Source organism: Lactuca saligna, chromosome 1 (assembly GCF_052625555.1).
Source record: "Lactuca saligna cultivar CGN05327 chromosome 1, ASM5262555v1, whole genome shotgun sequence".
Classification (NCBI taxonomy): Eukaryota; Viridiplantae; Streptophyta; class Magnoliopsida; order Asterales; family Asteraceae; genus Lactuca; species Lactuca saligna.
Genome location: NC_136417.1, coordinates 119,704,976 through 119,727,092, shown reverse-complemented (window position 1 = coordinate 119,727,092; position 22,117 = coordinate 119,704,976). Strand labels below are relative to the sequence as shown.

Here is a 22,117-nt window from a genome sequence, read left to right as displayed (position 1 = left end):
CAACCCATAATAGACACATCCACCTTCTCATCTCTCCTTCTCCATGTAGTTTTCTCTCATCTTTATCCTCCACCATATGAATATTTTCGAAGATGTGAAGGGGGTAACCGAAGGAAACCCTAAATCCCTCTCACAGTCAACCACTACAACCCTAATCCTCTATTCTCCACCATTTTCTGCCTCCCTTCTCATGTGTTTGAACAATCCGCTGGACCTCATCCCGGGGGAGGATTTAATGGTCTGCCATGTTCGTGAATCCCACCTCCCGCACAACACCATCAACAGTCGCAGCCCACTCATCCTCAACCATGTCACATATAAACCCAATAGAGGGAATATCATATTGGAGCACCCTAGAATTGAAGCCAAAAAGATCCTTTCTTTTGTCGGAATCTACATGGACGTCGTCACTGCTAATCCTTATGAATGGGTGTGTATTATCCTCTTATAAAATCTCATATCATTGTTGAATTTCAAGTAGGAGTAGTTTTTTTGTTTATCGTGATTGAATGTTATTCAACTGTCTTAACATCATATTTTTATGGGTTTGTGTGAAACATCTATCAACTAGGGTTCTTCAGGCTAAAATGGAGAAGCATGAAAATAATCAATAATTTCTGAAATTGTACAGGATTTTGATCCATTTTCAGTGAGCATTAAAGGAGACAAAATTTGAGGGTTCGGGACAACAGATTGTTTGGGACATGTTGCCCTTGTAACCGAGCTACTGAAGAAGCTTGGGTAGACAAAGCCAAAACTTAAATCCAATGTGGTTGTTGTTTTCATAGCCACTGAAGAGAACTCTTCCATTCATGGAGTTGGTGTTGATGCACTTGTTAAAGATGGACTTCTTCATAAGCTAAAAACTGGACCTTTGTAAAACCCTTTTTTTATTATTTCTTTCCAAATCATGTATAAAAACGACTCATCAATAAAAATAGCCTGATATAGTTGGTCCAAATTCCAATCATGCTATTTGTAACAAATGTACCTTTAAAGAACAATGATATAGATTCTTAAATGTTTTATGTAAAAGATTTTAAATTTATGGAATGCTTCAACAAAAATGTAAATAATGATAAAATCTAAATCATATAGTTTTTTTTGTTATTGAAGATTTTGGATTGACACAGCTGATAAGCAACCTTGCATTGGTACCAGTGGTATACCATGGAAGCTTCATGTTATAGAGAAGCTTTTTCATATGTTCAGGCACACAAGTTGTATTGATTATCGAATAAAAAAAAGTTTCTTTTGGTTTTAGTTATTGCTATAAATTTATTTTATTTAATATTAAATAAAGATAAATAGAGGTCATCTAGTTCATGGCATGTTTGGTTGACTATGGTAATGGATGGAAGGGACTTCCAAACAAGATTTTACAAAGATTTTCCTCCACATTCTAATAAGGAAGTTTATGGATTCGCAACACCTTCAACCATGAAACCAACTCAATGGACATGTAACTTCTAAAAAACCTCTTTTTCTTTTCAATAACATTTTCAAACAACAATATTTTAATATGACAAAAGAAAAGCATGATGCTATAAATAAATATAATAAACAACCTATTTATTACAAACCCCTAGGTGGGATCAATCAAATTCCTACTGATTGCATGCTTTCAGGAGATGTAAGGCTGCTCCTTTTTACAAGTGAGTTTATTCGTCATTTGATTTATTTTTTTGTTATTTATGGTGTCTTTTTAAATTTATATTTTATTATAGTATAACGTTATGATATGATTTCAGTGTGCTAGATGTAACTAAGAAGCTAAAGGAATATGTAGAAGATTTAAATAAAAATATAGAGAAAATTGGTACAAGGGGGCACGTGTCATAATATTGCTTACCAGATGAGAACCTTAGAGAGAGGTATGTGTAACAACCCGAAATTTTCGTACCACTTCTTGTAACTCTTTCGTAGTTCAATTCAAGCAACCAATCGTCGTTTCCAAATTCAATTCTGATTTTCTCGTTTAATTAAGTCATTAACTTGTTCGTATCTAAAATGACTTAAGGGGTGTCTTACTACATTTAGAAATCATTTTAACACCCCATAATAGTAATCGGAATAATTCTAGAATTCACCATATCGGGTTACGACAACCTAATCGGGTACGACCAAAAGCCTCGCCTAACGCCGGTATCGGGTAGAATTCCACCGTGTCCAAAACTTAGACACTATATAAAGTGTTCTAAGCCCTCATTTGAAGCTTTTGGACATTATTTCATAAACACTTCCGACCTCTCTCCTCATCCATAATCAAAGGTCCAAAAACAAAGATTTAAGGCTTCAAATCAAAGTGGTAACATCCCTAACTTGTTATCTAACCTCTTTAGCCTTCAAATTCATGTTTAAATTAAGTTTTAGGACATAGAACATGTGTTTACCGCCAAGGATCAAGCTTGGGCCGTAAACACTTAAAAATGGGGTTTTTAAAGCCAATTAACCCTTCCAAATCATAGTTGGGACTTAGATATGACCTTGAGGCTTGCAAATCTGGACTTGGAACACATCAAACATACATTTTGAGGGACAAACAAGAGTTTACGGCCAAGGCATGTGCTTGGGCCGTAAACTCCTCAAAAATGGGGATTTAACACCTTAAATCATGTCTAAATGCCTTGTAACTCAACCAATAAGTTTGTGGTAAATCCTAGATCCTTCTAAAAATAGTTTGGGGGTTTATAACACATAAAAAATACCACATAGAGGAGTTTACGGCCTAGGAGCATAACCTTGGTCGTAGACTCATGAAACTATGTCAAAAGATGCATCTAATTCACTCCAAAGGCTTGAATAAATTTCTAGAATCACATGTGATTGTTTTAAGTGTCAAAAACTAATTTTTCATGAGCATAGGAGAGTTTACGGCCATAGAACATGCTTCTAGGCCGTAAACTCCTAAAAATATGTTAAATGGTGCTCTAAATTCATAACAAGGCTTGGAAAATTAACTAGAATCACATGTGATTGCTCCTTGTACCTCAAACCAATTTTCCTTCATCCTATGAGAGTTTACGGCCGTAAACTCCAAGTTTACAGCCGTGAACTCCCTTTTATGTGGTATTAATTCATTCTAATTGTTCCAAAGCATTTTAGTAAATCATTCCAACAATCCCCAAGTCCAAACAAGTCAATAAACCCTCAAAATCATACCCACATGAGTTCACGGACGTGAACTCATGTATGTGTGTGTTATGTGGCTGAAAAATCCCTTAAATGTTTACTCTTGGGGAGTAAACTCAAGTTCCAAGTCCCTAGTGCCAATACACGTCCATAGATGTCACCCGGGTCACTCCAAACACTTGTTTTGAAGTGTTTAACATCGTCGGTGTGTAATGTTTCATATAATTAGTGAATGTATCCCTAATTGAATATATATGGACATTATTTCATTTTACATAGGAACATCGCGAGTAATCAAACCCCAAACCAACTTCTAGTGTCCGAAACCGTCACATGCCCGAGTCTAGTGAGTTCATACCCCTACCCTTTTTCACTGTTTTCACTGTTTTCAGGGGGGAACACAAGCAAAGTACAAGGGATTACTTGTACTTAAAACATGTTTTGATATGTGTGTTTCACATTTTATATGCTTTTAACATTGATTATTACAACTGATAATCGATTGAACATATAGATCACGTAACATATATTTGTGAAATGAGTTTTAAACTATTATGTTTTACATATATTTCACAAATGGATTCCCACATTTTATCAGTTAAAAGCATGACATTAGAATGTTTGAACATAATACATGTACACTATTTTGTCCTCAGTAACACTCCACATATATATGCGAGTGGAGGACTATCCTATTATTACTAGTAAATTTGTTAATCCTATATGATTGGAGACACGTCCTCGGCGAACACTCCACAGAGATACCCGAGTGGACGACTACACCCGTAACCAGAATCTCTGGGATTTAGAGAGCGTGACTTGAGTGTATAGATCTATACGGGGCTGACTACCTTACACCTGGATGCTAGCTACAGCCGAACCGAAATGGTTCAAGGGTGACGAAAGTCATAAGTATGTGGACTACTTATTGCCACAGGTTTAGTCCATTGTACGGTTATGGAACTCGCAATTAGGATAACAGAGATTTACTTATGGTAATAATGAACAACCTTATACAATTCACAAGATAACCAGTTCTCTAGTATACATCTTTTACATTGGAAACCAACATTCAGGAAAGTATGGGACTTTCCTGGGGAAACATTGAACATAACCACGTATTCTGAAAACATCTTTTACATATAGTAACTAACAGTCAGGAAAGTGTGGAACTTTCCTGGGAAACATTGTATATAACCAGGTCTAACAAGAATACATCATTTACATATGGTAACCAACATTCAGGAAAGTACGGGACTTTCCTGGGGAAAACATTACATAACTAGAAGGGGTAACAAATCAGATAACCTTACTTTACATCTTTTACAATTGATAACATACAAATCAGGAAAGTATGGGACTTTCTTGGGAATACATTGGTACATAACCAGAACAGTCTGTCAATTCAGATAACCCAACTATACATTCTCACAAAAGTAAACATGTTTTCAGTGTACAATTCTACTTTACTTGTTGACAAACGATAATCAACCTTCTTATGAAAATATGGGATTTTCTTGCTGTGTGTAACATTTCAGAAACATAAAGGAAACTTGAACAATTTCACAAACAAAACCACTTATGAACTCACCAGCGTTATGCTGATTTTCAAACCGCTTGTGTTCTCAGGCCAGCATTAGAACAGGTACCCGGAGATCCTTTTTGGTTGAAGATGGAGTACTCAGAAGACCCGTTTCATTTTGTTCATATATATATATATATATATATATATATATATATATATATATATATATATATATATATATATATACATACATATATATATATATGTTATGTATCACAGTTGTACAAATTTTACTTTTGAAACAACTATAAAACTTTTCTTATGTAATGTAACGGTTGTTTTACTTTACTTACTATGCGCATTGGATTTGATACACAATGTGGAGTCAACCCCGGAAATGTTTCTGCCTTCGGTTTTCGGGGTGTGACAGATTGGTATCAGAGCCCTTGTTTATAGTGAATAAAGTATACCAAACCTTACATGGTATAAAACTATAAACACTAAAGGGCCTAAGTACTCTGAATTAAAAGTATCTTCAAACTACAAGTATTTTCAAAAGTATAAAAGTATATCCAATCATCGTGATCCGTAACTACAAGTAGAAAAGAACATAAGTAATTAGGTGTTGTGTGCTATGGTTAAACCTGGGCAGTTATGTAGTCGTGTCTAGGGTCAATATAGCCTGGCCAACTATATTCATTCGAGACACTGCCAACATGTGCTTGGGAGTGACTGTGGTGTGCGGCATGCCTAAAACTTACCCTAATATCCCAAACATCGAACCAATGTCGTAATCAAATCATGAAATACTATGGGAGTATTTCTCGATCCAATCCTATGTAGAAATCCTTATTCGAGTGGCTTTCTGTGATCATTTTTAGCGATAAATTATTTGTTTTGATAACTCTTTCCTGCTTTATCGCTTATTCGGATCATATAACTGCCATATCTATCGATTCAATGTAGAGGACTTACCATCCTCTCTCTTTCTTGATCTTATTAGATCAAGATGCCTCCCAGAAAGAGACCCAGCTCAAAGAACAACAACAATCCTTCTTCACTGCCACCTCCTCCCCAATTTGACCTTGCATCACTCCAGATGGTCCTAACTGCTACAATGGTGGCAGCTATGTCACAAATGAATCCTGGTGGTTCAGGAAGTGGTCCCCAATCCCAGAACCCCGAAGTTAGCCAGGGACACCAAAGAGGGGGTTCCTATAAGGATTTCATGAATTCGAAACCAACATCCTTCAATGGCGCTGGAGGTATCATTTCCTTGTGCCGATGGTTCGAGAAAATCGAATCCATCTTCGAAATCTGTGCTTGTGCAGAATCTGATAAGGTCAAGTTTGCGGCCTGTACCTTCGTTGATAAAGCCTTGACTTGGTGGAATGGCCGAGTCAAATCTCTGACCCTACCCGTAGCAAATGCCATGGGTTGGGAAGCCATGAAAGAACTCCTCATAGCCGAGTACTACCCCCATGGTGAAATGCAGAAACTAGAACACGAGCTCTGGAACCTGAAGATGAAAGGTTCCGACATTGTTGCATACACTTCCCGATTCGATGATGTCGTACTTCTCTGCCCGGGATTAGTGACTCATGAAAACAAAAAGATCAAAAGGTTCATTTGGGGGTTATCCCAACCGTCAAAGAGTCATGTTTTGGCTGCTCGTCCGGATACCTATGATAGTGCCAAGACTTTAGCTCAAACCCTGATTGATCACAACGATGATGTTAAGGAAATCACTACCACTTCTTAGCCGACTCAAAGGAGTGGTGAAAAGAGAAAATTATGGAAGAAGAAGAAGGCTCAATCTTCTCAAGGATCTTCCAAGAAACAGCAGACTATAGCAGTCCATGTTGCTACTACCCCTGTTGCTACTGCCTCTGTTGTGGGATCCACAGCTCCAACTCCTACCAGTAGATATGCTGGTAATCTTCCTCTGTGTGACAAGTGCAAATACCATCACAATCCTGGTCCCTACCGAGAACTATCCTGTACCAACTGTGGTAAGAAAGGGCACATAGTTCGATTCTGCAAAACTCCTACCTAATCAGCCAACCAATCATCTAGAGCAGGTGTTAGTCAAGCCTGCTACAACTGTGGAGAAGTGGGGCACTTTAAAAGGAACTGTCCCAAGAAGTCAACTATTGTTAACACCGGAAGGGTTCTAACCATGGGACGGGAGGAAGCAGTCGCCGACCCCACTATTGTTTCGGGTACGTTCCTTCTCGACAACTCATATGCTAGTATTCTTTTCGATTCGGGTGCTGAAAGGAGTTTTGTTAGTCACGCATTCAAACTTAACCTAAAACATAATCCCCAACCACTAACTGAAACATTTACCGTCGAGATGGATAACGGTGAGAAAGAAAGCGCTAACGATGTATTCATAGGTTGTACGCTTACCCTAAATGATCACTCATTTCCTATAGATCTCATGCCCGTTTCCATTAAAAGCTTTGATGTTATCATTGGCATGGATTGATTGAGTCCCAATCATGCTGATATCCTTTGTTACGAAAAAGCCATCCGTCTCAACCTCCCCTCGGATCAAACTCTCGTAATCTATGGCGATAAACCCAGTTCCAATCTTCATATTATTTCCTGCATCAAAGCTCGAAAGCTCCTACGAATGGAGTGCATTGCATTCTTAGCCCATGTGATCAACGAGAAACAGGAAGTTAAAGACCTCGCGAGGATCCCCGAAGTCTGCAACTTTCCAGATGTGTTTCCCGAAGAACTTCCAGGAATTCCTCCCGAGCGTCAGGTCGAATTCCGTATTGACCTAATTCCTGGAGCTACCCCCTTAGCAAAGTCTCCGTATCGCTTAGCTCCAGCAAAAATGCAGGAGTTATCCAGTTAACTCAATGAGTTGCTCAGTAAAGGATTCATTAGACTGAGTTCCTCACCCTGGGGAGCTCCGGTATTGTTTGTCAAGAAGAAAGATGGATCCTTTCGAATGTGTATCGACTACCGTGAGCTGAACAAGTTGACCGTTAAGAACCGATATCCTCTTCCGCGAATAGATGACCTCTTCGATCAACTCCAGGGAGCCAGTTACTTCTCAAAGATAGACCTACGGTCAGGGTACCATCAGTTACGAGTTCAGGAGAATGATGTTTCCAAAATAGCTTTTAGGACTCGGTATGGACACTACGAGTTCGTAGTGATGCCCTTCGGTCTAACCAATGCACCGGCTGTGTTGATGGATCTGATGAACCGGGTGTGCCATCCCTTCTTAGACAAGTTCATCATCGTGTTCATTGACGACATTCTCATCTACTCCCGAAGCGAAGAAGACCACAAGCAACACTTGAAGTTAGTGTTGGAGACCCTTAGATCCGAAAAACTATACGCGAATTTCTCCAAGTGTGAATTCTGGTTATGGAAGGTAACTTACCTCGGTCACGTGGTAAGTGAGGAGGGAATTCACGTGGATCCTTCCAAGATTAAAGCTATTGAGAATTGGTCGGCACCGAAGACACCTACAAAAATTCGTCAATTCTTGGGTCTCGCCGGTTACTATCGGAGATTCATTCAGAATTTTTCCAAATTTGCCAAACCTTTAACCACTGTAACACAGAAAGGTGTACCCTTTTGTTGGAGTGATAAACAAGAAACTGCATTCCAAATGTTGAAAGGAGCCTTATGCAGCGCGCCTGTTCTGTCCCTGCCCGAAGGGACAGAGGACTTCGTTGTCTACTGCGATGAGTCTAATCAAGGCTTAGGTTGTGTGCTTATGTAAAGAGGAAAAGTGATTGCTTATGCCTCAAGACAGCTGAAAGCACACGAGGTCAACTATACCACACATGACTTAGAACTAGGAGCCGTAGTCTTTGCATTGAAGATTTGGAGACATTATCTCTATGGAACTAAGTGCACGATCTTCACTGATCACAAGAGCCTGCAGCACGTCTTTGAACAGAAAGACTTGAACATGAGGCAACGGCGATGGGTAGAACTACTCAGTGATTATGAGTGTGAAATCCGTTACCACCCCGACAAGGCCAATGTGGTAGCAGATGCCCTTAGCCGAAAAGAAAGCGCAGGCCACAAAGTGAAGAACCAGACGATGACTATCCATTCCAACTTACCCATGCAAATCCGAGAAGCCGAGTTAGAAGCACTCAAACCTGAGAACGTGTTGATCGAAACCTGAAGAGGAATGGAAAAGAAGCTTGAGATCAGAAGGGACGGAGTCTATTGTTTCATGGATCGGATCTGGATTCCAAAGTTCGGAGGATTCAGGGAGATTGTCATGGAGGAGGCACATAAAACCAAATACTCCATTCACCCAGGTTCGGACAAGATGTACCTGGATCTCAAGAAACAATACTGGTGGCCCAACATGAAAGCTGAGATAGCTACATTCGTGGGTAAGTGTCTGACTTATGCCAAAGTCAAAGTTGAACACCAAAAACCCTCGGGTCTGCTCCAACAGCCCGAGATCCCCAAATGGAAATGGGAGATGATTACCATGTATTTCATCACCAAACTACCCAAGTGTTCTAGTGGGTATGATACCATTTGGGTATTGTCGATCGTTTGCAAAATCCGCTCACTTCATTCCGATCAAAGAATCATACAAGATGGAAAGACTCGCACGAATCTACATCCAGGAGGTAGTTCGACTGCACGGTGTACCTGTATCTATTATCTTTGATCGAGATAGTCGGTTTACCTCTAGATTCTTGCAGTCCCTCCAGAAAGCCATTGGAACCAAACTAGATATGAGCACGGCGTATCATCCTCAGACTGATGGACAGAGTGAGAGAACAATCCAAACCCTAGAGGACATGCTTAGGGCATGTTTCATTGACTTTGGAAAGTCATGGGACACACATCTATCCTTGATCGAATTCTCATACAACAACAGTTACCACACCAGCATTAGGGCTGCTCCGTTTGAAGCCCTATACGGTCGAAAGTGCAGATCCCCTATGTGCTGGGCCAAAGTGGGGGATACACAGTTAGCCAGGAGTCGAGTCCCCGACATTGCTCTCACTGGTCCGAAAATCATCCGTGAAACCACCGAAAAGATCATTCAAATCCGTTACCGATTGAAAGCTTCACGTGATCGCCAAAAGAGTTACGCTGATAATCGTCGGAAACCACTGGAATTCTAGGTTGGAGACCGTGTCCTGTTGAAGGTCTCACCCTGGAAAGGCACTGTACGCTTTGGTAAGCGTGGGAAAATTAACCCTAGATACATTGGACCCTTCGAGATCCTCTCAAGGATTGGTCTGGTTGCCTATAAACTTCCTTTACCTCACAAAGTCAGTAACATTCATCATGTCTCCCATGTTTCAAATCTCAAAAAGTGCCTATCCGATGAAACCCGAATGATTCCCATAGACGAGATCGAGATCAACAAAAACCTCAACTTTGTGGAGGAACCGATCGAAATCATGGATCGAGAAGTCAAATGTATAAAGCAAAGTCGCATCCCGTTAGTGAAGGTTCCTTGGAATGCCAAGCGGGGACCAGAATTCACTTAGGAGCGGGAAGATTCAATGAAACAGAAGTATCCACAACTCTTTCTAGATCCATGATTTGTTTTTTTCTTGTGTTTTAAACTTTGAATTTCGGGAAAAATTCCTTCTAACGGGGGGATAATGTAACAACCCGAAATTTTCGTACCACTTCTTGTAACTCTTTCGTAGTTCAATTCAAGCAACCAATCGTTGTTTCCAAATTCAATTCTGAGTTTCTCGTTTAATTAAGTCATTAACTTTTTCGTATCTAAAATGACTTAAGGGGTGTCTTACTACATTTAGAAATCATTTTAACACCCCATAATAGTAATTGGAATGATTCTAGAATTCACCATATTGGGTTACGACAACCTAATCGGGTACGACCAAAAGCCTCGCCTAACGCCGGTATCAGGTAGAATTCTACCGTGTCCAAAACTTAGACACTATATAAAGGGTTCTAAGCCCTCATTTGAAGCTTTTGGCCATTCTTTCATAAACACTTCCAACCTCTCTCCTCATCCATAATCAAAGGTCCAAAAACAAAGATTTAAGGCTTCAAATCAAAGATGTAACATCCCTAACTTGTTATCTAACCTCTTTAGCCTTCAAATTGATGTTTAAATTAAGTTTTACGACCTAGAACATGTGTTTATGGCCAAGGATCAAGCTTGGGCCGTAAACACTTAAAAATGGGGTTTTTAAAGCCAATTAACCCTCCAAATCATAGTTGGGACTTAGATATGACCTTGAGGCTTGCAAATCTGGACTTGGAACACATTAGACATACATTTTCAGGGACAAACAAGAGTTTACAGCCAAGGCATGTGCTTGGGCCGTAAACTCCTCAAAAATGGGGATTTAACACTGTAAATCATGTCTAAATGCCTTGTAACTCAACCAATAGCTTTGTGGTAAATCCTAGATCCTTCTAAAAATAGTTTGGGGGTTTATAACACATTAAAAATACCACATATAGGAGTTTACGTCCTAGGAGCATTCCCTTGGCCGTACCCTCATGAAACTATGTCAAAAGATGCATCTAATTCACTCCAAAGGCTTGAATAAATTTCTAGAATCACATGTGATTCTTTTAAGTGTCAAAAACTAATTTTTCATGAGCATAGGAGAGTTTACGGCGATAGAACATGCTTCTAGGTCGTAAAGTCCTAAAAATATGTTAAATGGTGCTCTAAATTCATAACAAGGCTTGGAAAATTAACTAGAATCACATGTGATTGCTCCTTGTACCTCAAATCAATTTTCCTTCATCCTATGAGAGTTTACGGTCGTAAACTCCAAGTTTACAGCCGTGAACTCCCTTTTATGTGGTATTAATTCATTCTAATTGTTCCAAGGCATTTTAGTAAATCATTCCAACAATCCCCAAGTCCAAACAAGTCAATAAACCCTCAAAATCATACCCACATGAGTTCACGGCCGTGAACTCATGTATGTGTGTGTTATGTGGTTGTAAACTCCCTTAAATGTTTACTCTTGGGGAGTATACTCAAGTCCCAAGTCCCTAGTGCCAATACACGTCCGTAGATGTCACCCGGGTTACTCCAAACACTTGTTTTGAAGTGTTTAACCTTGTCGGAGTTTAATGTTCCATATAATTAGTGAATGTATCCCTAATTGAATATATATGGACATTATTTCATTTTACATAGGAGCATCATGAGTTATCAAACCCCAAACCAACGTCTAGTGTCCGAAACCATCGCATTCCCGAGTCTAGTGAGTTCATACCCCTACCCTTTTTCACTATTTTCACTGTTTTTAGGGGGGAACACAAGCAAAGTACAAGGCATTACTTGTACTTAAAACATGTTTTCATATATGTGTTTCACATTTTATATGCTTTTAACACTGATTATTACAACTGATAACCGATTGAACATACAGATCATGTATCATATATTTGTGAGATGAGTTTTAAACTATTATGTTTTACATATATTTCACAAATGGATTCCCACATTTTGTCAGTTAAAAGCATGACATTAGAATGTTTGAACATAATACCTGTACACTGTTTTGTCCTCGGTAACACTCCACATATATACGCGAGTGGAGGACTATCATATTATTACTAGTAAATTTGTTAATCCTATATGATTGGAGACACGTCCTCGGCGAACACTCCACAGAGATACGCAAGTGGAGGACTACACCCGTAACCAGAATCTCTGGGATTTAGAGAGCGTGACTTGAGTGTATAGATATATACGGGGCTGACTACCCCACACCTGCCTGCTAGCTACATCCGAACCGAAAAGGTTCATGGGTGACGAAAGTCATAAGTATGTGGACTACTTATTGCCATAGGTTTAGTCCATTGTACGGTTATGGAACTTGCAATTAGGATAACAGAGATTTACTTATGGTAATAATGAACAACCTTATACAATTCACAAGATAACCAGTTCTCTAGTATACATCTTTTACATTGGAAACCAACATTCAGGAAAGTATGGGACTTTCCTGAGGAAACATTGAACATAACCACGTATTCTGAAAACATCTTTTACATATAGTAACTAACAGTTAGGAAAGTGTGGAACTTTCCTGGGAAACCTTGTACATAACCAGGTCTAACAAGAATACATCATTTACATGTGGTAACCAACATTCAGGAAAGTACGGGACTTTCCTGGGAAAACATTACATAACTAGAAGCGGTAACAAATCAGATAACCTTACTTTACATCTTTTACAATTGATAACATACAAATCAGGAAAGTATGGGACTCTCCTGGGAATACATTGGTACATAACCAGAATAGTCTATCAATTCAGATAACTCAACTATACATTCTCACAAAAGTAAACATGTTTTCAGTGTACAATTCTACTTTACTTGTTGACAAACGATAATCAACCTTCTTAAGAAAATATGGGATTTTCTTGGTGTGTGTAACATTTTAGAAACATAAAGGAAACTTGAACAATTTCACAAACAAAACCACTTATGAACTCACCAGCATTATGCTGATTTTCAAACCGCTTGTGTTCTTACGTCAACATTAGAACAGGTACCCAAAGATCCTTTTTGCTTGAAGATGAAGTACTTAGAAGACCCGTTTCATATATATATATATATATATATATATATATATATATATATATATATATATATATATATGTTATGTATCACAACTGTACAAATTTTACTTTTGAAACAACTGTAAAACTTTTCTTATGTAATGTAATGGTTGTTTTACTTTACTTACTATGTGCATTAGATTTGATACACAACGTGGAGTCAACCCCGGAAATGTTTCCGCCTTCGGTTTTCGGGGTGTGACAGTATGTCTTTCAATTTCCAAATTTGCCCCTATCTATTTTTTAATCTATCATGTCAAAACGTCGATGAAGTCCTCAATTTTCAAATTTCCCTTATCTATTTTTCCACTTTGGTGGGTCACTCACATACTCATTTATACCACTTTTTTTCTACCTAAATGCATGATTCTCTTGGTGGGAACTCAAACAAGAAAATCATAACAAATAGTAGCCCCTCAATATGGTCAGTATATTTGTCTTATGGTTATTATCTATGTGGATGTTTTGGCATTATTCTACTACTTTGTATGTGTGATTATAAAATATTTGCATGCAGTTCTGCAAATGAGATGTTAAGCCCTCTAAAATTTCCTCAGCGTGCCAAGCTTATTCAGTACAATGTACGAACATTCAAGTCTTATTTCATTTCTAATACAAATCTGAAATCCCAAATTTTGAATGTTATTGCATGAACTTGTTGTATTTATTTAGGACTGCGATTGAATGGTATCCAAGGGAAAATTTGTCACAAAAGGTTCTGAGGAAGAAAGCTAAGAAGGGTTCAAGATTGTGAAAACTTCTTCAAGTTTTTCAATCCACCACAAATTCCTGATGATGAAGATGTTATAGACGAGGATACGGTAAGTTTAGCTCTGCTTATTTATTTTAAAGAGAAGGGTAAAATGGTCATTTTAGTGGAAAACAGAAAGTCTTTGGCCATAAATACTAACCCCATACACACATCATTTATTCAGTTACCATATTATCGATCTCTGTACAGAAATGAAGTAAGGATTCATCTTCCTCTCCTTTATTTTCCTGGTACTAGGGAGAAGAATTATACTTTTTCTTTTATTTCCAAAACATAAAACTCAAAACTGATAGGGTTAATAACAGGAGATAACTTTCATTCTTTTTTCTTACCATATTGTAGTTTTCAAAAGCTACCTAATTTTAGATATTTGTTATAAAAGCTAGATATAATAGTCATTAACTCCCTTCTGTTGCTTATGTATTATGATTCTCTTCCATACTATTTAAACAAGATGAAAAACTGTAGAATCAGATGGAACATGATTATGACATTGGGTAGGTACTCTTTAATTTGCAAATGTATAATTACATGAAATTCATCAAAGATTTGCATTTTTCTCTTTTATTTGCCAGAAAAAAAAAACTTTAGATTGATCAACTTGAGTTAATATAAATTTATTTTGCTGTTTCTTTTTTTTCCATCAAATTTTGTATTAAAAATATTTTAGAAAATGTAACAATACAATTGGGGCAGAAAGGACATGTGATGTTTCATTTATATCTTTTCCACGGCCTACCAACTGATATTGTTGATGTAATTCTCAGATTCCAAAAGGAGGGAAGTGGATGACAATGATTCCTTCATGTTTAATGATGTATTTACTGCTCCTCTTTATCGTATAAAGGTGAGACCAGTCAACTTTTATACAAATATATAATGTGAAGTTCGTATGAAATTGTAATGGAATGAATCATTCCATTCCCTTGCTTATGTCATTATTCCATTCCATTCCGTGTACATGGTTAGTGTGTATACATGTATACATGTGTATATATATATATATATATATATATATATATATATATATATATATATATATATATATATATATATATATGCATTCTGATGTACTTCTAAAGGTTGTTGACATTACTTGCCATCTACACCCGGTGGACATCAACCAATTTTTTGACATGTAGGATTTTTTTGACATGATATCTGAAACATGGTATCCCTTAATATCAATGTAGTATTAGTTTATAGAGTTAGGGAAAACCTCTTAATGCCAATGTACAGTCATATCCCCTTAATACCAGTGTATTACAATTTTTTGTCATACTGTTATTAGATGAAATTGATTGTTTTGGTTTATATTTGTTTCCGTATTTTTGTATTATGCATAAATAAGTATCGTAAAGACGGGTTGTAAATGCATATTGTAAATGGTTGTTGAAGTTTATAACACGCAAATGCGTGTCATCTTCATTTATGCCAGCGGATTTAATGATACGCAATGCATGTCCTAAACGTGCGTCGTAAGCTTATGACACACAAATGTTTGTCGTCTTCCTTTATGACAGGGTCTTCCGTGATACGTATCAAGTGTCATAAATGAGCATCAAAAATTTGTGTTGTAATTGCGCGTCGTAAATGCTCATCGTCTATAGACAGTGCGCAAAAGTGTGTCGTCTCTCGTTATGACAGGGCCTTCCTCGACATGCATTTGCGCGTCGTCTTAGCTTTTACGACACGTATTGTCCGTCGTAATAGGCTGTTTTTCTAGTAGTGTATATATATATATACACACACAAATCATTTGATGATATACGGAGAGGTATATACAATGATAGTGTGATGTGTGTGTCTATATATATATATATATATATATATATATATATATATATATATATATATATATATATTGTATAAGGGTACTTATGTTAAAGATAAAACATAAAGGCCTAAGGTTAATGTGTTAGTAAGTTGGTTATTCATCCAAAAGCCTTGATTAAATTCAACATATCTCCAATACCAATAATCATTAATTTTTGGAGAGCTAGGAAGTTATGTATAGATCTATACAGGCCCATGATAACCCCGCCTGCGATTGCTAGGTACAATCCCAATAAGATACTTCCATATAAGTTACTATTTGATGTCCAATGAAGCGTCCTGATTATGGATATATTTAAGGTTGTAGTGTTGATTATAAGGGCTCACGTTAATAAATAAAAATTTGCCTTAGAGCTTAGATTACCATTATGGATGCCTGGTATGGTAATTAAAATACGTTAGGATCGTTAGATATCCTAAAAAGATAGTAAAAAGTATTAATAAAAGATATCCTAATTAAAATATGTTAGGATCATCGGATCTCCTAAAAAGATAGTAAATTAGGATTAATGAAATATATCCTAATTTAAATATGTTAGGATCGTCAAATATCAAAAGATAGTAAATTAGGGTTAATAAAAGATATCCTAACTAAAATCCGTTAGGATTGTTAGATATCCTAGAAAGATAGAAAGCCAGATTAATAATTAAGAAGGGTTTTCTCAAAGAAAAGGATACTTAAAAATAATCAAAAAATAAAAAATCCTTCACTCACCAATATTAGGATGACTTTCAATATACATCTATTCTTCGGAAGAGGAGTGTGGAAGAGTGTTGCCCAAGTATGAAGGAAGTTGAAAGGAAGCTGTTGAAGTTTACTATAGTTATTTTAGGAGTTTGTGCCTGTCCCTAAAACAATGTAATCCTTGGAAAATGAATAATAAAATAATGTTTAAAATATACATTTGTTTTTTATTGTACATGTTTCCTATATACAATTATCCCTACATCACGTTGCCCAGTGTTTCAGTCAATGATTGGGCAGGGTGTGACATCCAACAACTCTTCTCCTCACAATAGTGCAGATACTGAAGTGGTTCCTATACTCGATCAAAGAACATAGGTTAACGCTTCTTCACCTATTCAGTTTGGTTTTCGTGGAAGTGAAGATGAAATTGAAGATGCCAGGTCCTCTCCTCCAAGACCAAATAAGCACATTATTTTTCCCTCCTCTTCTTTATATCCATCTCCTTGACCTGAACCCATCAATGCAGCATGAATCAATTCCTCCACAAGTTGATCCATCCATTTCTCTAACATCTCCATCCCACAATATTCGACAACTCCTCCACTCGTTGATACACGTAGCACTCCTCCGTGGGCATCTCGGCATGAAGTTGGTGCTACTTGTGTTCCTTCTACACAGTTACCTCCCTTTCAAACTACGGCTACTTTTCATGGGATTATAGTTCATCATATTTTCATTCAGGTATTCTCTCCAAGATTACACTATTGGTCAACATGATTTTGAGGTTGTTATGGCTCACATAAATCATATTGTTTCCATGGTAGAAGATACTGAAGATATTGCTGACTCTCCCTCCGGTTCTCCTCACGATGATCAGCCTTCTCCACTACCTCCACCACCACCTACTGGTAACAATTTTCTAGCTCTATTTCAACCTCCTCCACCGTCAAATCCTCATTCTCCAATTACATATCCACCTCTCAACACTCCTCTAGGGTCTCTTACACATGTTGATGATTCCATAAAGGGAGAGAAGGATAAAGGAGTTGTAGTGTATGCTTACAATTATGATGATGATGATGATGATTAGCCTGACACTAATGATGAGTATGGTTTTTTGGTTATGGAATTCATGTCACGAGTATGCCTTCAAGTGTTAATAATACAGAAGCTACTCTTAATGTAGAGATTCCTAAAGATGCTGATAGTGTTGTTGAGTTAGATGATGATTAACTCATCACAAGGAAAAGGAAGGCCACTACGTCCTCAGGGGGAGTTCACGATGCTGGTGAAGGCACCTTTACTCCTTCCAACAGGAAAAGGAAGGTCAAGGTCAATCTAGACTTATTGGACAGGGACTAAATATTGCCAATTGAGGAGGTCAAAAAAATTCTCTTTTAGTATAATGCCTCTAGGAAACAAGAGAATGTTGAATGTCGTTCCTCCAAGATTACACTGATATTTGTCTTTACTAAAGGAGGCATCAATGAAAAACGGTCAAATGTCCAACACTTTAGTAATCTGGATGCCAAACAAAAAAGGATTTCTGAGCTGAATGACCATATTGACCAGAGGAAATTCGAGAACCTTTTAATTCGAAGAATTAAACTAGATCCTATAATTATGGTTAGGTATACTAAACCCAAGGATGAAATACTGAAGGTTCATCTAACCAAAAAGAAAGCTTAGTATGCATAAACTAAAATTGTATCCGCAAATTTTATGGTCAAGTACGGTTATGGAGAGTGGAATTAGATTTAGGATTGAATTTCCAAACACAAAAGTATTCAGGCTCAGGAGCTAAAGTTGGCACTACAACAAATGAGCCCCAAGGTAAACAAGTTAAATCTAGAATCTTCAACATCTCCTTCTCGCCTTCTGCCTTAGCATCAATGCAAAAGCAAAGCTAATCCAAATATGCCAAGTTCATTATTCCTTTTGGAACTGTATACATCAACAATAGGTTGCCAGTAGGTGTTGATTCGATTGAATGCTTGTTCATTCAAGAGCCTTATCATGGTATATTTTATCTCGATGGATAAAATCTTATGTGTTTTCAACGTATTGATGTCACACCCCGAAACCTAGGGTGGAAACGTTCCAGGGCGGAGGTGACTTCATGTGAATATCATAACTAATGTACATAGTAAGCGAAGTAAACACAAAACACTACATTACATAGATTTCATTATTTCAGTTTGAAAGTAAAGTAGTACAAGTTTCATAGATACATAAGTTTAAACAAAAGAAAGACGTGACTTGCATGCGCTCCGTCTTCAAAAGAACGTAGGATACCTGTCTAAGGAGAACCTGAGAATACAGGCATTTTAAAAATCAACATAAAGCTGGTGAGTTCATAAGCGGTTTGTTTTATGAAAATGAACAAGATTCCTTTTGTTTTCTGTAAAAGTGGATATCCAAGAAAATCCCATATTTTCTTAAAAGTAATGTTTAGTTTTCTGTTATGTTACTCAATTCTAGTTATGAATAGTTATTACCCCAGGAAAATCCTATATTTTCCTAAAAGTTGGTTACCAATCCGAAATGTAATGTAAAAGATGTATACTGAAAACCTGATTATCCTTGTGAAGTGTGTGTTAGTCCACCAATCCAAAATGTAATGTAAAAGATGTATAGTGAAAACTTGATTATCCATGTGAAATGTATGTTAGTTTTAACACATATATAAAACTATAAACATAGTAAACTAATTCTTAAGGATATTAATTTACTATATCCATTACTACTAAAAAGTAAATCTCTGTTATACAAATTGCGACTTCCATAACCATACGATAGACTAGATATGGCAATAAGTAGTCCAACACACTTTATGACTTTCATCACCCTTGAACCTTTCGGTTCGGCTGTAGCTAGCAGCCAGGTGCGGGGTAGTCAGCCCTGTATAGATCTATACACTCAAGTCACGCTCCCTATTTAAGATATTCTGGTTACAGTGGCGGTCCTCCACTCACGTATCTCTGTGGAGTGTTCTCCGAGGATGTGTCTCCAATTTATAGGAATAACAAATCTACAAGTAATAATGCGGAATATGATGTTTAAGTTCTATCTACAAAGATGATCCTCCACTCGCGTATCTCTGTGGAGTGTTACCGAGGACATAACAATATACTAAGTTTCATGTTCAAATTTCAAAGGTTATGTTTTTAACTATTATAATGTGGAAAACCATTTGTGAAAAATATAAAGTACAACAATTTATAACGTTTTTCACAAATACTACGATAATGTCATCTAGAACTTCAAACGGTTATCTGTTATGATTGACAGTGTTAAAAGAATATGTAATATGAAACATAACACATATAAAAAAACTTTTGAGTACAAGTATTACTAGTACGTTGCTTGTATTCCCCCCTGAAAAAAGTGAAAAACATTGACAAAGGGTAGGGGTATGAACTCACCGGACGAGGAATGTGTCGACTAGGATGCTAAACGTCGGATCGAGGCTTGAAAACCTGTGAGGTTGCTGTGTAATATTAAATGATACACAAATGTATCTAATTAGACTTTAAATCACTAATCAGATACGATTATACACACCAATACGCGAAAACACTTCAATTTAAGTGTTAGGAGTGACCCGGGTGACTTTTATGGACGTATATGGCTTGCGTATAGAGTTTACTCTTCAAGAGTAAACTCTTAGAAGATTTTTTCAGCCCTAAAAACCACATCCCTATGAGTTTACAACCGTAAACTCATGGATGGTGTTCTTAAGTGCTAAATTATCTTATATCATTTGAGGGGTGATGCTAGGTTTGGTTCTAGGACATTAGAAAGGGATGTAATCAATCATATGGACCATTTGATGAGTTTATGGTAGTAAATTATGAGTTTAAGGCTATAAACTCTCACCCACTCAATCCTTATGTGCTTTGAAGGTCATAGGTTAATCACAAGTGATTCTACTCACTTTTACAGGCCAAGGGGTGAATTTAGGGCACCATTTAACCAATTTATAGGAGTTTATGGCCTAGGGATCCATTCTTGGAGGGTTTACGGCCGTGAACAGATAAGGGAAGGGTTTTCATCAAGTTTAAGGCTTTCTAATTCGATTGTGGTTGCTTCTAGTTATTAGTTCAAGCTTTAGGAGGTGTGTAAATGGCATTTTAACACCTAAAAAGGAGTTTACTACCCATGATATCGAGTTTATGGCCCAAGCATGTTCTTGAGCAGTAGACTCATGTTTACACCCCAAATGATGAGTTTAAGGTGTTCTAAGTCCAATCCAATAAGTCCTTAAGCCATATCTAAGCTCTAATGGTGGTTTGGAAGGGTTTTAAGGTTCAAAAACCCTATTTATATGTGTTCACATCCCAAGAGTGCTCCAGGGCTGTAAACACATGTTTATGGTCCTAAATCATGAATTGAACATGAAATTGATGGTTAAAGATGTTATACTGGGAGTTTGGATAGTTACCTTGGTCATTTGAAGCTTGAAATGAGTGATTTTGGATAAATAAGTTGGATTTGAGGAGAGAGGTTAGAGAGAGAGTGAAAAGGCTTCAAATGAGGCTTAAACAACTTTAAATATGATTTGGATTTGAGACACGGTGGAATTCTACCCGATACTAACGTTAACCGAGGCTTTTGGTCGCACCCAATTAAGTTGTCGCAACCCGATATGGTCAAAACTAAAATATTTCTAATTACTAGTTTGGGACGTTTTCATGTGTTTCTAACATGTTTGGATGCTTATGAGGTCAAAATAAAAGTCTTAACTTAAATGACCTAATCCAAAAACAAAATCGGAACAATTCGCTTAAGACGAGTTTTACGGACGGAACGGGTTGCGGCGATGTAACAACTTCGGGTTGTCACATTATCCCCCATTAGAGGGAATTTCATCCCAAAATTCAAAGATTTAGATAGAAGTTATGGAAAAAGGGTTGCGGACATATATGTTTCATCGAATCCTTTAAGTTTCCAAGTGATTTCAGGTTTCTGCTCGACATTCCAGCGAACCTTCACTATCGGGATGCGGCTTGGTTTCGTACGTTTGATTTCTCGGTCTATGATTTCAATTTGTTCAAGAGGTATTACTAGGGTTTCATCGGACAGACACTTCTAAACATTTGGGACATGGAAGACAGGATGGATGTTTCTATGTTTTAAAGGTACTCGGAGTTTGAAGGCTACAGGGTCGATCCTAACGAGGATCTCAAAGGGTCTAATGTACCACGTGTTAAGTGATCTGTGCTTTCCATAGTGTATCCTATCTTTCCAGGGCGAGACCATTAATAGGACACGATCTCCAGCCTGGAATTCCAGAGGTTTCCGTTGTATATCAGCGTAATTCTTCTATCGATCTAGTGAAGTTTTCAATCGTTTCTTGGATCTGGATGATCTTCTCGATGATTTTGCGGATGATTTCAGAACTAGTGTGGGTACTACCGGGAAATCGACTCTTGGCTGGCTGCGCGTCTCCTACCTTGGCCTAACACAAGGGAATCTGTACTTTTGACTGTAGAGGGTTGCAAATGGTGCAGTCTGGATGCTGGTGCGATAACTGTTATTATACGAGGGCTCGATCAAAGGTAAATGGGTATCCT

The 22,117-nt window shown here is 37.5% G+C and overlaps 1 pseudogene; it reads left to right on the top strand.

Annotated features, from left to right (window-relative positions):
- Window positions 1-76: 76 nt before the first annotated feature.
- On the top strand, window positions 77-17,631 carry LOC145010902 (acetylornithine deacetylase-like; annotated as a pseudogene).
- Window positions 17,632-22,117: the final 4,486 nt, after the last annotated feature.